Source organism: Pipra filicauda, unplaced genomic scaffold, assembly GCF_003945595.2.
Source record: "Pipra filicauda isolate LSUMZ 115617 unplaced genomic scaffold, ASM394559v2 scaffold18_size4552066_pilon, whole genome shotgun sequence".
NCBI classification, from domain to species: Eukaryota; Metazoa; Chordata; class Aves; order Passeriformes; family Pipridae; genus Pipra; species Pipra filicauda.
The window spans coordinates 3605876-3623977 of NW_024104298.1; the positions used below are offsets into that span (position 1 = coordinate 3605876).

The 18102-nt window shown below is 43.0% G+C and overlaps 1 protein-coding gene across 1 annotated transcript in view; it reads left to right on the forward strand.

Annotated features, from left to right (window-relative positions):
- Positions 1-14641: 14641 nt before the first annotated feature.
- Positions 14642-18102, forward strand: part of LOC120323051 (myelin-oligodendrocyte glycoprotein-like) — a 33291-nt gene continuing 29830 nt past the window's right edge. Inside the window, exon 1 of the mRNA XM_039380207.1 lies at positions 14642-14714. The gene's annotated coding sequence lies outside the window, so the exon portion shown is untranslated. The remainder of the gene's footprint in view (positions 14715-18102) is intronic.

Sequence of the window (18102 nt, forward strand, 5' to 3'; positions counted from 1 at the left end):
TCTGACCAATTAAAAATAGTGCCTTATGTTATGTTAATGTTGGGTTACCTGGACTTACCCTTTTCGGGGTGAAACAAAAACCACGGTCAAGTTCTGCTTGATTCAACCGAATCTTTATTTAAGCACACTCCTGTGGCTTCAGATCCTCCTTTCAGGGAGGATTTTAAACTGAAGCTTTTATACTGTTCCTCTGCTTGTGTCTCATCCCTCCACCTACCCAACAAAACATAACAAAAAAACCAACAAAAAAACAGAACAAAACAAAACAAAACAAAAGTGCTGTCAGGCTGTTGTCCATGAATGTCCAGAAAGCCAAGAACTGCAGTTTCCTTGTGCCAGTGCATGTGCCTTGCTGTTTCAGCCCCCAAGAGAAACTGGCTGCAGCAAACTTTGCTGATGGTATGAGGTTTTGAAGGAGGAGGAATCTATATTAGCTCACTTGCCCAGGTGGGACAGTTTCATCATAGGGGGATGGAGATTACAATTTTAGACTGAGTTCTGGAAATACTCAGCTTCCCTTGCACTGGTTACTAGACAAAAATTGTACCATTTTTGTGAATAAGTCACAGCCTTGTTTGCCCTTGTTCTGTGTGTGGGAGGCACTCTGGTGTCAACTGCGAGCTGGGACATTGATTTTTCATATCAAGATCAGCTGTCAAGTCCCAGCCAAGTGAAAATTTTGTTGTCCTGTTCTCCCATCACGTGGAACCAGAGTCATTAGGCAATAGTGCAGCAGTTAGCTTTTGTCGAAGCAATACCCCCAAGGAGGCTCCAAGCTGGATAACTGTGCTTCTCTCACATCCATGAGAGGTGTGACATATTTTCTGAGTCCAGATCTAGCCTTCAGTGAACCATAAAGGGAACTTGCTTGAAGAAAGCTTGCAGGCACCTTAAAAATGTGAATAACACCCGTGCAGATGTACAGGGTAACCATTTCCTAGTGGTTCAGTAAGAAGTCCTGTGGACCTTTCCTTGCTATCTATCACAAGAAGTTGTTTTGTGCAGTCTCTTTGGTGCTGCTGTAACTGACAGAAGCCTTTTTCCTAAACAGTTTTCCAACTTTTATAACTTTTATATGCTACAACTGCAAGAAGCTGTAACGGTTCAGAGATGTAAGAAATGACCAAGTAGTCACTCCACAATATGTTGTTAAACTGATCTAGACTGCTTGGATTTTCTTACCTCTGTGCTACTTCATGGATACATCTAAATGCAAAAGCCCGTTCTTGCAAAATCTGTGCTTTCAATTGGTTTGGGGTTCCAGCTATTTTTAGAGGGTCCCAGTTGTTTGTTACCATTCAAAGGACGTAGGAGTTTTGTAATAACAGAGTTTTTGTCTTCACGTGCCACGTTTATATTTTAAATAAAATCCATTCATTCTTCTGGGTGTTTGACTAAATCTACCAGCACGCACACACAAGTCACTCCAAACCATTGCCCCCAATCCAAGTGGCAGTTTTGCTTTCAGTCACATCCCTCAGGGCATACGAGTGCTCCTTCCCAAAGCCCTCAGATGAGGAGACACCAACGCAACACAGACTCGACCACCTTTGCTTTTTTTGGTCTCACACAACAAAATACCTTGAGCACACTGAGTGAAAGCCATGCAGTAGCCTGAAGGCAGCACTAAGCCCAGGCTGATACATCCATTTCTCACCCAAATTTACAACCCCAAGCAGAGCAGAGGTACAACACTCCCACATCCAGAACTGAAACCAGCTCATTGCACTGTCCCAGTTCAGTGTTGCACTTGAGCACCAGCATCCCTCTGTTTGTCTTCATTAAAGGTAGCAGCTCACAGGGACTACATATCCCAAGTAGCTTGAACACATGCACAGGAAAGCAACACTTGATGCAGGTTTGGAGCAAGACTCTAAGAAATGGACTTACTTTCACAGAAAAGTGAAAGACAGTTATTGTGGCATGGCTGGTAAACCACAAGTGGAAAGCCCCAAGAGAAAACATGTGTAGCTACTTAGTGATCTGAATCCATCTGTCCTGTAGTCAAATTCATTTTTTAAATCTTTTTACCTGTGAAAGCTGAAATATCTCTTTTGCTCAAAAAAGCACTCCCTTTTCCCTCTTCGACAACCCTGACTCCAGACTCTTTTCTCAGTAGCCCTTGTGCCATGCCAAAGAAACTCTATTAGTTGCTTTTCCAACTTGCAAAGTGAATCTTTCTCATATTTGTAGCAAACATACACAAAAGTTCACATTTCCCCATAAGTGTAATCTCTCTAACCTCTCTTTTTTTTCCAGAAGAAGAGAAACTGCTCTCAGGAATAATTGAGTACAGCCCAACACCACAGGGAGAGAACCCCCATAACCCCTATAGATGTTGGTTAGGCTCTGGGACTTTTCCTCTCAATGTGTGGTGGGCATTAGGACCTTCACCACGTTCATTAGATGATATGGAATGCAATCATTGTAATATGGTCACCATTTGAGGATTATTATGGAGCTCCTGGAGCAAGTCCAGAACAGGGTTACAAAGATGATTAGGGAACTGGAGCACCTCATTTACAAGGAAAGGCTGAGGGAGCTGGGCCTGTTCAACCTCAAGAAAAGATGACTGAGAGGGGACTCCATCAATATATTTAAGTATTGGAAAGGAAGGTGTCAGAGGATGGATCCAGGCTCTGCTTGGTTGTTCCAAGCAATAGGACAAGAGGCAACAGGCAGAAACTGATGCACATGAACTTAAGGAAGAACTTCTGTTCAGTGAGAGTGACTGAGCACTGGAACAGGTTGTGGAGATCTTTTCCCTGAAGATATTCAAAAGCCATCTGGACACAATCCTGAGTCATGCGCTCCTGGGAACCCTGCATGAGCAGGGAGGTTGGACCAGATGACCTCCAATGGTCCCTTCCAAACTTACCCACTCTGTGGTTATAGAAGGCACCTCACATGTTCTTTGAGGTGATCTCTGCATCTGGCATTCCAGGGAATTACAGGCCACACACCAGTGGCTTCTGTGTCATCCATCATTCAAGACACACTTAGGTGACAACAGGTCAGTTTGTACAGTTACCTTCCAACACAAGAAAAACACTTCAAACACTTCATGTCTTATCAGCACCACTAACAAGCATAAGCACTGTATCCAAACCAATGCCCCATGATGCAAAATGCAAGTCCTTGGCAGCTATTAATCACAAACTCTTTGTTTGCAGTTGTTAGGAAAGAGTCTGTTTCCCATTTCAGTTTGGCACAGAAAATTGCTGTGTAGAGACAAGAGACTTAAGCTGACCCTCCAACTTGCCTAAAACAGGTCCCAAGAGTTTAGTGATAAATTAGCGATTTATTTTCCTGTGATTCCAAGAAGTGCTGCTTAGAATGATTTTATAATTGAAAAGCTTGGACACGGAAGTCATGCCGAGTCACACAGGGCTGTAGCTGACTTGGTGTTTGCACTCACATCTCCAGCACACAGAAGCCTTCTTTCACTTGCTGGACTGGAAAGTCCAGTCCTTTGCAGCATTCACCCCAGTAGGTATCATAAGTCAACAGAAGCTGTTTGAATAGGATTACATTGCACAAAAAAAAAAAGTCCACCCTTAAAAAAAAAAAAAAAAAAAAAAAAAAAAAGAGAAAAAAGATATCTCTCAGTTCAGACCAGGAATCTTTTAAGAATCTGTCAGTAAGAAGGAACACTAACACAGTTACTACGTGGACAGAGAGGGACTGCTAACATTTCCTTCTTAATTTCTTCTGCCAGATCTGTGCTGTCACATGTCATCCCTCCTAGGAGGCTGAGAGTGCAGTTTCGAAACAAGATCAAATTCGCTTGCAGAAACAACTTTTACACAGCATCATGCTGGACTAGAAGCAATTCTGTTCCTCTCGATTCATCTCTTTATCAGTCAGACTTACCACAGTTGTGTTACCTAACTTGTGAAATACATCACTCCTGCAGTTATCGTAACTAAAAATAGGTCAAGGGATAAACATGCAACTGTGTCTGAACTGTAGCTGTTTTTATAAAACTAGGTAAACACAAAATATCTTTATCACCTCATTGGGAGTCTTATTAACCAGTTTAGATTAAACTGAGTTTGATCAAACTCTGTGTCAGCAAATTACCAGAAGTCTTATCACAAACCTGGTCTTTCAAAGCCCTTTCTTTGGTTTTCTATACCTGTGTTCATGCTTTTATCTGGCTCTATCTGCAGCACAGAGGGTTGCTCTCTTATTTAAGATATATTATTGAATTATCTCATCAATACCATGAGAAAAATCGAGCCCTGTGTGGGTTCCTGACCTACTGAACAAGGCAAGAGGGCTGGCCAGATAATGACTGCCCTTTCCACGAAAATTTATTGACTGTTTCTACACAGGGTGAGGCAGGGACACAGCACCCCAGGGATGTCTCCTGCACTCCTGCCACCAGCTGACACGAAGAGAGTGTCCAGGAACTGAAGAAGATGAGGAAGTGCCTTTGGAGACAGGCAAACCTCCAGAAGATCCCAGTCCAGGGTGAGCTGCGGTGCCAGGTCTCTGCTCAGAAGGTGGGGACCCCATCAGGAATCCTGGCACACCAGGGCACAGCTCAGCTCTGAGGCGTAAAAGTGCCTCTGAGTAGGCAAAAAGTAAAAAAATAAATAAACACTGAATTCTACACAACTGCCCTGTTTAGTTTCAGATTATTTCTTTATTTATTTAAAGTTGAATTTTTCATGATGACGACGAAGCAGACAGCTGCCTGCCATGGTATTTCTCACGGAACAATTTGAACCAGCTGAGAGTGGGAACAAGAAAGAAAAGAAAACAAATTTAATATCTTTTAATCTCCTCCAGCCCAGTGACATTTGCCAGTCCTCAGTAGATGAAGCTCTGTGGGGGATTTTTTTTTTTTTAACTATTATTTGAAGTAGCTCTTAAGTAGAGCTGCCATTAACAAACATATGCTCTGGTATATGCACCAGGCATGCACACAGTGAGCCAGTGCCTTTCATTAACATTTTTGGCAACGTGGCAACTGCTGACCAGCTTTATACAGTGTGTCTTATCTTCATTTTTTAGCAATTCCTACTGCACTACAACATATCCGGACAGAAAATTATTTCTGAACAAAGTCAAACAACAGCTCCCAGAAACAGAAAACTTGGCAAAAGAAATCCACCAACTTCTGTAGCTGCATTTATGGCACCGATAGACCTTTAAGCCTCAGGAAACAGTAGTATATAATCCACATGTCAAAGACCTCTGCTAGTACTTTGTACTATGCCAGTTTTTGCATTAAAAGGGGTTTTAATGTTCCCAGGTCACAGGTGCTCAAGCTTGAGCACCTCACAGCTAGGAGCAGTCCCAGGCACAGAGGTGTGCCCCTGCCAGCATATTTTTCAGAAGTTTTGGGGTGGGGTTGAAGGCAGGGAAAGAAAGCAATTGTTTAGTTTAGTCTCCAGGCAGTGCTGCTCCAAACAGCCAGGAGGAAACCACTGAACTGAAGCCAGGTAAGAAGCTGGCTGTGAAGCTGGAAAGGGACCCTAACCCCCTCCTGTGTAGGTCTGGCTTTACAGCCCAGCTCTCTTATACAGCTCTCACTACATGTTTCACGAAGCATGCTGTAATCTCAACCACTGCACTCCCAGCTGATGGGATAGAGCACCCAGCCTGGCAATACTTAGTTGTATAACATATCTCTGCTAGCTGGAAATTCCGTGCAAATAATGAGCACAATTGCAGAGGTGAGCACAGTGCAGTAGCACACAGAAGTGTATTTGAGCAGAAATAACGTGCAATGGAGCAGTGTGCCAAATGCAGGTCAACTTTTGCAAGGAGATAAGAAAGCACGTGGCTCCCACAAAAACCTTGTCTGAGTGGGAGGACTGTCACAGACTGGATGCAAACCTTGCTGCTTTCATTCAGACTATTTACTTTTCGGGGAGGCAAGGCTGATATTCCCATCTCCCCACACCCCAGCATGTCAAAGTTCATTTCACTGTTCACTGCCAAGACAGCAGAGACTTTTTTTGCCCTCTTGAATTGCTGCTCCCTGCAGGTTGGAGAAATACCAACAACTTAATCATGCCTGCCTGAACTTTCACACTGGAAAAACTTGTGCCTCCTCTCATGAAATTGAGGTAAAAATCAGTACTTTATTTCCAAAGATGAAGCCAAGGAAATACCTGAAGGCCTACTGCTATATGCTTCCCTGGTAACAAAGTGCCTGGTCTCTCTGTGTGTCACATCCACAGAGCAGGTGTTGAGCTGTGAGGGCCTTTGGACACTCACAGCAGAGCAAATGTTGCTGAACTAAAAGCTTTTCCCACTATTAGACCAATTTCTGATAGATCAGGGGTAAAGGACTGCAGACAGCACCTGCAGAACTGGCACTTGAATTACTGATAATATTTACAGAATATAACCCTTCAGAGACAGAAAAACCTTTACAAAATACAGCAAGAGTGGCTGGATCTGCAGTACCGTATTCAAAGCTCAAATTTCATCAAATTGGAAAGAGGAATTCCTTTGCCCCTGGGACTGGAGCACCCTGCAGAGGAGGGGAGTACTCCCACCATGGCCAAGGCTGCCGTGAGCTAAACCAGGATGTTTTGCCTCAATGCATGTAATGGTTTAGTCAGCCCTGGAAGGCCTCTCTCCTTTAGAGAAGATGTGAACCAAGCTGTCCCAGGGACCAAAAGAAAAAAATACCTGTGTGCCTTGAGAAAAGCATTAAGCTTCACTTAGCCCTGCCTTGCACAGGGGAACCAAGGCTCGAGGACACTCAAGCCACTGTGGCTGTCAGCAGTTGTGTAAGACGAGATTGGGTTTGCAGACTTAGATCAAGAGGGAAGAAAATGGATTTAGAAGAAGAGCTGACTGTTTTTGGAAAGCAGCCTAATACATGAACCGCAGGAATGCCCCAGGCAGCTCCTCTTCCATGGCAGAGACAGTGGCAAACAGAACACGTGCTCTTTAGCCACCCAAAAATGAGGACTAGAGGAAGAGTGTCCCTCATGGAGGGTTGTGGCCTTGGGTGCAACAGTTTCATTGGTCATATTTAGAATGAATGCTTTAGGCTTGACAAAGCTCACACAAGATACCACAGAGAATAGTTGGTGATGCATAAACCAAGTTGTAGGGGGTTTTTTGCTCTTGGATTTCATGGTGTCCCTGCTGTGCCTAAATGAAAGAACCACTCCCATAATTAGCATTAGCCTGACAAGCTGCAACACTGAAGGACTGCAGATGACATTGTTGTGACTCTGCTGGACCTCCAAAGTACACTCCTGTGATGGAGGCCACAGGGTGGGCATTCAGCACTTGGCTTTTATAATTCATTTTATAACTCATACTATTATAGTTGCAAATAAGCTGGTTGGAATGTTAAGTACCTTTCAGAAGGTAGGTGTGCTCCCCATGCATTTCTAGGCAAAGCAGAGCCCTCCCTACCGTTACTGAACCAGGCCCAAGCACAAGACCAAACTCTCCCCCACCAGCTCAGTTTTCTACCACAAGCAGACTTGTAAGCCCTGTTTTGGCCAGCCCAGGGTAGGGCCAGATACCAGCAGCTGTAATGGAGGAAAGAAATAAAACTGGCTGAGAAAGAGACAGATATCATAAACTTTCACTCTTTGAGATATGCCAGAGTCTAGGACAGAGAGATGAAACGCAACCAAATGTTTTTTCACTGAATTGCTCAAAGGGCTGGAGAGATGAGGCAGCACCAGGAAAGCTGGTAAGGCCCATATGCAACTGAGTCAAGCCCGTGGTGACGTTTTGGTCACCACGATGATCTGCCAAGCACTAACCAGGCTCCCCTTGCTGCAGCAAGGGCAGACATTCCCTCCCAGCCTCACTCAGCCCCTGCCCTGCTCAGCCAACCAGGCAGGCCAGCCCGTGTCATTCTGTCTAGTTTGGAGAAAAGGAGGCTGAGGGGTGACTTTGTGTCTCCTACAGCATCACACCTGACAGAGTTCATAGAACACCTGGGCAACACTCTTAGTCATTTGGCTAAGTTTTAGGTAGCTCTGCAAGGAGCAGGATGCTTATGGGTCCCTTCCAACTCAAGATATTTTATGATTCTGGGGGAGGTTCAGATTTCACACAAGGAAGCATTTCTTTGCCAAGAGCGTGGTCAAACACTGGAACAGGCTCCTTAGAGAGGTGCTTAATGCCCAAAGTCTGTCAGTGTGCAAGAGGCATTTGGACAGTGCCCTTAACAACGTGCTGTAACTTTTGGTCAGCCCTGAAGTGGTCAGGCAGTTGGACTAGATAATCCTTGTAAGGTTCCTTCCAACTGTAACAGTCTACCCTCTGTCTCACTCATGTTGGGAGGAAAGCACAGACACATGGAGCGACTTAGGCTTTCAAAGCCTCCCAGTGCTTGCTGCTATTCCCTAGGAAAGCCCAGAAGCCTCGTGGCAAATACAGTCATGAACACCTTTACAGAAAAAGTGTGAATCCTCCCTCCTGAGTGTCTGAGATCCTGAGCCCTCAGGCAACCACCCACTGCAGGGTATTTTGAAAAAAGGGGGGGAAGCGACTGCAGAGAGGAACAAACAGCTAATGGATCAGCCTGAGAGATTATCATTCAAGGGATCAGACTGACAAAAGTAGGAAAAGTCAGTTTCACTCTCATTCCTTTCTCACAGTTAAGCTGAACTTTTGTTCCCATTTCTGCTGGCATATTCAGGTCATTAGGCCTCAGCCTGATGTGTAGTCCTTGCCAAGTATCTCCTATTGCCAGAACCTAAAAGAACATTTCTTGGACAGGAATGCTGCTGACTATTGATTCTTCCTTTGCAAATGAACACGCTACTTCAATTTCTGCTACCCTAGCAGCACCATGAAAGGACCTTCACAGTTGCTCAAGTGTCTCAAAAGCCAGCATGAGCACTCATTATTTCTTCATATCTTTGCATCCCCCTCATCCTGGGATAAGAGTCCTAACCACGTAACATGTTAGCTCAAATATGTGGACATGAGTGAAACCAGCCACAACCAGGAGTGCTTCCCACGGGCTGGACAGCCTCAGTCTACAGCCAAATCCAAAGTGATAAATAAAGTACACAGACCTCAGGTACTCACCAGCGTGGTGTAAATAGTCTTTGTTTTCACCTGAATTGAAGAATGATGAAGGTTCAGCAAAATAGAGAGGATAGGTATGGTAAACTATAGCTACTGCTGGTCTGTACTGTCTGATTCAAAAACTCTTGCTGCCTTCTGCTGTGAATGACAAATGAAGTTAAGTTTGCACTTTCCTTCTGAAGTGAGCCAGGTTAGGACTGTAGGTATTATTTGGTTCATCTGATAACAAAAGGGGAGCGAGGCAAAGAGAAAAACTCACACTTATTAATAATCCCAGGTAAGGTCATCACTATTAATAACTTATGATGAGTAACAGTCAGAAATGCAAGACTCGGTTTCTCGGAGTATTCTGCCAGCAGGTTTAGAAGCCATTTTAACTATAAACACAAATAGAGGTGAAAAATTACAACTAAAAGAGGAACACTGCAAGGTCGCAATATGCTAACATAGCACCAAAGGAAAATACATAGGTCCCTTGTCCAGTCTGCAGCAGTACTTAGTGGAATGCAAGTTTATAATTCAGATACTGAAGATTAAACTATATAAACCCTTCATTCTTCTATCAATTTACTTCTATGTGATGAAAACATTCTGGCTTCTAGAATGCATATGATTCATGGTATTTTAATTAGCAGATGTGTAGACAACTGCCTAGGGGGTTGTATTGAGTGGGAAAGGAGATTGTATCTTGCTTCTGTTGGAAGCCTTTTAGCAAATATGCAGGATACAGCAAATGGAGGGGAGAAAGCACATTTATACAACCTAAAAGCATCATCGTGAAGGTACTGAATATTTTAATGTCTCCAAACTGAAGTGAGGAGCCTCAGGGACTGAAAACCAACAAGATGTTGGGCAATAGTCTTTAGTACATGAATTGCCTTAAGGATTTCATGTCTCAACAAAGTTTTGTTCTGTGTTTCATTCATCCTAACAAGTAAGAAGCAAGACCAAAAAAAAAAAAACCAAACCAAAACAAAAACAAAACCACCAAGATGCCTGCAAAACTCAAGCACTAAAAGGAAGCATGCAGAGGGTGTAGCAAGGGTAGGTAACACGGAAGCAATCAAGAGACACTCTCTGAGCATGCAGAAAACACAGTTAAGAAAGCCAAAATCCACCTGGAATTTAATCCATTCAGGCATTTCAAAGACAACAAGACTTCTATGCGTACATAGGAGACAAAAGGAAGGGAAGGCTAGGGAAAATGTGGGCCTGCTGCTGAAGGAGACAGGGAACCTGGTCACACAGGACATGGAAAAGGCTGAGATATTGAACACCTCCTTTACCTCAGACTTTTTTAGGAAGACTGGCCTTGAAGAATCACAGATCCCAGAGACCAGGAGAAAGGTTCAAGAGAGTAAGACATGCCCTTGGTGGTAGTGGGACAGGTTTACTTAAGTAAACTGAACATGTCTAAGTCCACAGGCCTTGATGGGGTGCACTCACGAGTGCTGAGGGAGCTGGCAGATATCATTGTGAGGCCACTCTTGATAATCTTTGATTAATCATGACAGCTCTGAGAAGTGCCAGAGAACTACAGGAGAACAAATGTCACTCCTGACTTCAGGAGCAAGAAGGAAGATCCAGGGAGCTACAGGGCCACTCGGCTTCATCCTGATCCCTGGGGAAAGCAATAGAGGAGCTGATTTTGGGATCCATTTTCAGGCATGTGAGGGACAAGAAAGTCATAAGGAGTAGTCATCATGGCTTCATCAATTAATGTGGGACCAACCTGATAAACTTCTATGATAAAATGATTGGACTAGTAGTCAAGGGGGGAGTAGCAGACTCTGTCTTCCATAATGGTCCTCGTAGAAAAGCTGAATGAAGTGTGGGCTGGATGAGCAGAGTGAGGTGGATTAAAAAATGGCTCAACAGCTTGATCCAGAGAGCAGTGATCAGTAACCCAACCTAGCTGGAGGCCAGTAATTATCACTGTATCCCAGGAATCAGTACTGGGCCCAGTTCTGTTGAAAGTCTTCATTGATGATCTGGATGATGGGGCAAATTTGCTGATAACACCAAACTGGCAGGAGTGACTGATATATCAGAGGGTGGTAATGCCATCCAGAGGGATCACAACACGATGGAAAAATGGGCTGACAGGAATCTCATGAAGCTCAACAAGGAGAAGTGCAAAGTCCTGCACTTCGGAGAAAAAAAAAACCCACATACATGGTAGGGGCCACCCAGCTTGAAAGCAACTTTGCAGAAAGTACCCTGGGGGTGTGCTGGTGGGCAACAAGTTCAACATGAGTCAGTGTTGTGTCCTTGTGGCAAAGAAGGTTAATGTTATCTTGGGCTGTATTAGGCAAAATATTGCCTGAAAGTTGAGGGAGGTGATCCTTCCCCCTCTCTTCAGCACTGATGAGACCACTCTTGGAGATCTGGATCCAATTCTGGGCTCCCTCATAGAAAAGAAATATGAATTTGTCAGAGAAAGTGCAATGAAAGGCCACAAAGGTGATGAAGATGCAGGAGCATGTCTTCTGTAAGGAAAGGCTGAGCGAGCTGGGGCTGTTCTGCCTGGAGAAGAGAAGGCTCAGGTGGGATCTCATCAATGTATGTAAATACCTGAAGGGAGGGTACTAAGAGGACAGGACCAGAGGAAGTGAGCACACACACAGGAGGCTGTCTGAAGATCAAGCAAGTAACCCAGCTTGAGCAGGGGAGCTGGCCCAGACCACTTCCAGACGTCCCTTCCAACCTCAACCACTCTGTGATACTGGGAACCTTGTGACTGGATTTTGAAAGAACACAGGCAAAGTGTATAGCCATAACAAAAGTCTCCTTCAGGTCACTCAACCCATGCTGAATTTAATAGGAGTTCCTTGGAAAAACAGAAAGGGTGAGAAGAAAAAAAAGCCTTTTCAGTGTTTTCTTTTTTTTTTTTTCTGTCAAGATAAACAATTATAAGGCAACATTGCACTGCTGCCAGGTCCTCATTTTATTTCATGTTTAACTACACTCAGTGTAGCACAGGGGAACACTAAGCAATCACAGCATCTCACTTCTGCCACATGAGCAATAAGGAGACTGAGGAAAAAAATCCCCAACTAAAACCAACTCCAAAACAAAACACAACCACATGCCTTGTACATATTGGTGTGCTTTGTCCTGGTGAGCAGTCATCACAGATCAGCACGATTTCCATGTCTTTATCACTGAGAATCAAATTGAGTAATAACTGTATGGCCATGTCCTCCAGGCCCACAACCTTTACTCCAGACCATTAGATGACCAGAGGTGTCTGACTCCTGTATTTCTTTACACTGAGAGGTTTTGAAAGAATGCATTAGTATTCTGCTACCTCCTCTTACAAGATGGGAGTAGAGAAATAACGTGAGAAAGGGATGGAAGGGAAGACACAGAGGTTATTTAGGCACAAAGCTGGAGAACAGCAGCTTTTCCATTCTCACAATTTTTTCCCTAGATGGTATTTAATCACCATGCCAATGCACTCCAAAGACCAAACACAAGAAAAACTTGGAGTATTTAGAGACCTAGGACTTTAAAGGTATGTACTGGAAAAAGGCTGTTCAAATCACTGGACACCGAGAAATTACCTCAACTGATGGTTTAAATTTAGGCTGGGCTACGTAGCATCTCAGACTTGTTCAAAGCACATAAAGAAGGAATTAGCATATGAAGCATTAAGGATACACCTTTACATTCTCGAACTTTGTTATGGAGGGATTTTCTTTTACTTGGAGCAGGGCAGAGCATCTCTGAGTCAGATTGCAACAGTTCTGTTTAACTTGGACAATACTTCTGCTATTGTGAGAGAAGTTCTCAGAGTAGGGTTAGGAGTAGGATCTTTTGGAAGAGTAGCTTTCAGAAGAGTATGGGGGAAAAACCCATCAATACTTCTTTCTCATTACATTAGTACAGCCATAGGCATTTTTGGTCCTTCATCAGGAATTATAGTCTTGGAAGCCTTCCACTTTTGTGCTTCAGTGCTAGACAAAAAACAACTTCTACAAACTCAGAAGTATTTTCCTCTACTCTATCTTACCACTCATCTAATGTGAGTTGTATCAGGCATTCAAAGCTTTCCAAAGTGAAGTGTCCCAGGAAATACTCAGGATCATCACTGTCACAGGAGAGAATGAGGAATTCCATTACAACATCCTTTGAGTGAGAAACTGTATTGCTGAAATTCTACCATGAAGCTGACTGATTTATCAAGTGTTACCTTTCGAACCATTAAAGTGGAGCGTGGGTGGTTTTGTTTGTTTTCTATCACAGTGAAACATGATTTTCTAGACTTTCTTCAATTATGTAACTTCTAGTTTAATACAAAAAGAAAAAAAATCAGACATTCTGAAGTTTAAGCAATTTTTTGTATGAGTGTTCCATACTAATATTTAAATTAATCCAGCATGATTAACTAGCTCTCTGCTTCACCCAAGAAGAGGACTTAAAAGGAATGAGAACAGTGGTTATAATATTATTCTTTCATTTTAATAATTAACATTATTTAATACTTTCTAATAATAATTTATTTTAAATCAGTGGGTATGCCTTTTATGGCACGTTTATATAATGTAAAGTTCAACACTAACAGCGCATTAAGAAGTGTGTGTTTGCACTTATAAAGCAAAGGGAGATGACAGAAGCATTGAATTCAATGCAAGAGAGACTACCCAAACAAGGGTAGTTTAAATAGAAGAGTTGAACAAAACCCATCAAATATATTTTCCTGCAAGTTCTGAATTGTGCAATTATGCAACTCTGTGCAAAAAAAAAAAAAAAAAAAAAAATCAATGAAGCAATGCTCCTCCTTGCAAATGCCCATAGAAAGAAAAACTTAAATTTCTTTGCAAAATGCCACAGCAGAATATGCCAGGCACCCACATCCAAGTCCACATCTCACGGACATGCAAGAGCTCTCTAGGGGAGAAAAAGAAAGGCTTCTACCATGGTTGGCTGGAAATGTAAGGGGTAAACACTGCTCAGTACCTGCACATCAAAAGCAGAGAGCCAGGGAAGCAACAGTGCTTGACTGCAGAGCAAATAAAAGAAACAGAGCTTTTTTGACACTGTAGAGTTTGCAAAGGTAAGCTTTGAAACCGCAAGTGGTAGACTGTGTTCAGCTGTATAGGAGGTTAAAAACATGAATGTGAGTCAAAACTAATTGTAAGAATTTTTTAGGGTTTTTTAAGGGTTTTTTAATCATTTTCTGTTCTTAATAGAAAGAATCAAGCAAAGTCTCAAGTGCCTGCTTGAGCTAAGAAGCAAGAGCTGTTTCAGAGACATTAGCAAAATCCTTATTCTGAACATCTTCAAGTAGCACATTCGTGCAAAGAAATGCTTATTAACAAAGGCCATATGTTTTATAGGACTAAAGGTAGGCAGTCCTCCTAGAAAGGAGTGCAACACCTGAACACTGCATTACCATAAGCAGCTAAAGTTTGGGAAAAGACGAAAGGTGAAACATTGAATGTTCATGAGCTTTTACTATTGGTAAATCAAGTCGTTATGTCAGCTGAACGTGATAGGCCCTCAATAATAATTCCTTTTATTCCTCAGCTAGTCTCGAGAAACTCAGCCCCTCAGCATCTGAGTCATTGCTCCACATCCTGTCCCACTCCTGCACTTCCTCATTCAAGGCAGAAGTGACTCTCAGCAGCACGTTTGGATCTCAGCACATGCAGAAAAGATACCGAGAGATTCCAGAGGTAAGCAAGAGACCAAGTTTTCTCTCTTGTACTAGTAAGTGCTAAAGCTGCAGTATCAGGGCTATGGCTTTTTGGTTAAGGTCTTGTAAAGTTGCTTCAAATGATGTAGGCACGGGAAAAACGAAAAAGAAACGATCTGGGTTTGGTTTGTTTATTTTTTTTTTTCTTTGTCATAAGCGACAATTTGCTGAAGCGGAAAAAAATACAGATTGAGGGATTTCCCAGTTAAAGTGTTTCAGCTCTGTAGCTCCACTCCCCTGCACTGGCTGCCAGCTGGGGTGTGCTTAGACTGCAAAATGAGAAGTGAGGCTAAGACTACCGCTACAACAAAAGGCAGCTTTCACCTGACACCCCAAAAGGTATTTTTAACTAGTTTACTCACAATACAGTTTTGCCTTTATTTCTGCTCTTTAACCTTCTTGTTTATCTTTAATCATTAATGTGACACATTGACAGAAGTGGCTGCATGGGGAGTTTCAGTGTAGTGAAGTTCAGAGAATGAACTGGCTGAAAAGAATCAAATTCCACTTACTGCCTCAAAATGTCATTTGGGCAAGAAAAAAAAAGGCTCAAGACATTCAGCATGCTAGTCACACCGAAAAGGAAGCCCTACATAACTTCTCAGGTTCTGAATGGTCACTGTTTACAAACAGACAGTGGGTAACAGCAGCTAAAAAACCCCATGCAAGGAAGGTAAGGGGTCCCCAGGGTACTGAGCAGCACACACACAATCACACAACCCGAGGCGCAGTCTGCAGCTAGTAAAGAAGTCAAGTGTAAGAGTGAAGAGACAAGAAAGAGGGAAAGCAACTGCATAGCAGGGTTTTCCCAAGCCACAAGTCACCCTGGTTTCAGTTTTAACCACTGTTGGACTTTGAAAAAGAAGAGAACAAAATACAGTTGCACGAGTAAGTTTCAGGCAGACTCATTACCTTCGAGTTTTGATGGAAGATTTATATTAGATGAATTAAAAAATAAAAAAACAAACAAACAAAACCAAACAGAAAAACTACACAGCCACCAGTCCCTACAGCAGGGCATTTAAGACAGCTTTCCAATTTTAAAATCTGTTTGTATTCTTGATAGCTCATCCCTTCCCTTTACTGTACCCACCACCAAGGTAGCGCAGGGAGAGCGGAAGATGGGAAAGAGACACCTTGGAAAAGTACAGAGCAACTGATGCCACAAAGCCCAAATTATCACACCTCCATGTGAACTCAGACCTCTCAAGAGCCAGCTCATGACAGACAACTTTGCCTTTTTGAAAGCTAAATGGAAATATTTCACAAGTTGATTAAAACTGAATCCCGAGCAAGGAGGGAAATGACACAGCTACAGATTTCAGCTCTCATTAAATCAGAAAGCTTGCCATTATTTTGAGTTTAACTTGACAACACAAGTGTAAGTAATGTAAAGGAAGAGATTAGCACAGACATTTCATTCTAGAGGAATTATTTATGTATTTCTGGAAAGGAAGAGGAGGTGGTAGGAAGTTTTCATTGAGCCCTCTTCTTGTAACACAGACCAGGTTATTGAAATATTTACCAAGATGAGCATTACAACAGTCTCCAGCACACTGTCTCCAATTAGAAAAGCTCTAAAATAAGATTGCATGAGTGTATATACCACATTCAAGAGACTGATCCTTTGGTAGAACAGTCACCAGTTCTGCAGATTTTGTCTGCTAGAGAAGCCTCTGCAAAAGAAAAAGCCTATATATTGTTCAAAGAAAAAGAAGCAAACCCAACCAAACTACCACCAAACCACACATACACAGGTGCAGTCAACTCTTTAGGGGGCTTGTTGGCTTTTTCCACCTTATCACTGCAAATGTAATCTACAGCTTACTGCCAGCACAAGGCAGACGTGGACCTGTCATAGCAGATCCAGAAGAGGTCCACAAAAATGGTCAGTACTGGAACACCTTTCCTCTGGAGACAGGCTGAAGAGTTGAGGTTGTTCAGCCTGCAGAAGACTCCAGGGAGACCTTAATCTGTCTTTTCAGTACTTAAAGGGGACTTAAAAGAAACAAGACATTTTACCAGGCCCTGTAGTGACAGGACAAGGGACAATGATTTTAAACCAAAAGATGTTAGATTTGGATTGCATGTAAGGAAGAAATTCTTTACTGTGACCGTGGTGAGGCCCTGGAAGGGGTTGCCCAGAGATGTTGTGGCTTGCCCTATCCCTGGAAGTATCCAGGCCAGGTTGGATTGGGCTTTGAGCAACCTGGTCTCATGGAAGGTTTCCCTGACCATGGCAGGGGGGATTGGAACTGGATGAACCTTAAGTGTCGCTTCCAACCCATTCCATGCTTCCATGGTAAGTACTTAAGAATCCATAGAAAAAGTTGAGCTGGTTTCTGTCTCTCACAGCCCTTTTCTGAACTGTGCTACAGCCTTCCCTCTCGCTCCGGACAAGAAACCTATAAGAGCCAACTGTCTCCTATGGAAGCTGAGCATTTCTAAACATCCACAGAAGGTGGCAGTCCAGGTGACAGGACGCTGCATGCACATGTCAGTGACTGAGCTTTGTTTCCACAGGTGAGAGACAGAAGGAGAGGAAAGGAAAAACTATGAAATGTCCTCTGAGCAACAAAACGTTTTTCTGTTACGGTCCATTAGATATACACACACATATAGGATGTGAATATATAGTCAGTGAAGTATCTCACTGAACACTGACAATTTTCAGAGGCATGTGGGGATGTATATACACTGTGAATGTACCTGCAGTCAGGTTTTTCAAAGCAACTTGAGCCTCAGAGACTTCCAGTAATTGATTTCGGTTCACATCCGTTCATATGTTTTTAAATTCCAGTAATTGATTTCAACTCATGTCTGCTCAGATATTTTTAAAACAGCACCTCAGTCCTTCAGGCACATCCTAACCACACCTCAGGGTGTGGTGCAGAGGTGCCTGTGCTAACAGGGTCTGGAGAAGTGCCACTGTCCTAGTGTAACATTGCCCGGGCATGAATTCCCTGTGTTGACGGGGAAGTACAAATTGCAGCTCCTCAATATACTTCACAGGAGTTGGCTGCTCCTGACCTGGGATGAGCTCAGATCAGCACAGGGCTGGGCAGACACCCTTGGCTGCTCAGACCTGGCCAAAGGCACTTGTACCACCTATGGTTTACAGAAGAGGCAAACCAGAACTTGCACTGGCTTGGGTTTTCAGTTGGGTCTGTTACTAGAAGTAGGGAAAGGTTAGTTTTGATAAGTGAGTTTTTGGTTTTGCTGGGGTGTTTTTCTCTTTAAGTTTTCCCTCCTGCTTACATGGAGTCCTAAACAAATAAAATCACAGCCATCTTCTGCATCACTAAAAAGAATCTTCATGTTATGGCAGTAGCTAATTCTAGGTTAGGTTGTTCTCTCAGCTGCTTTTT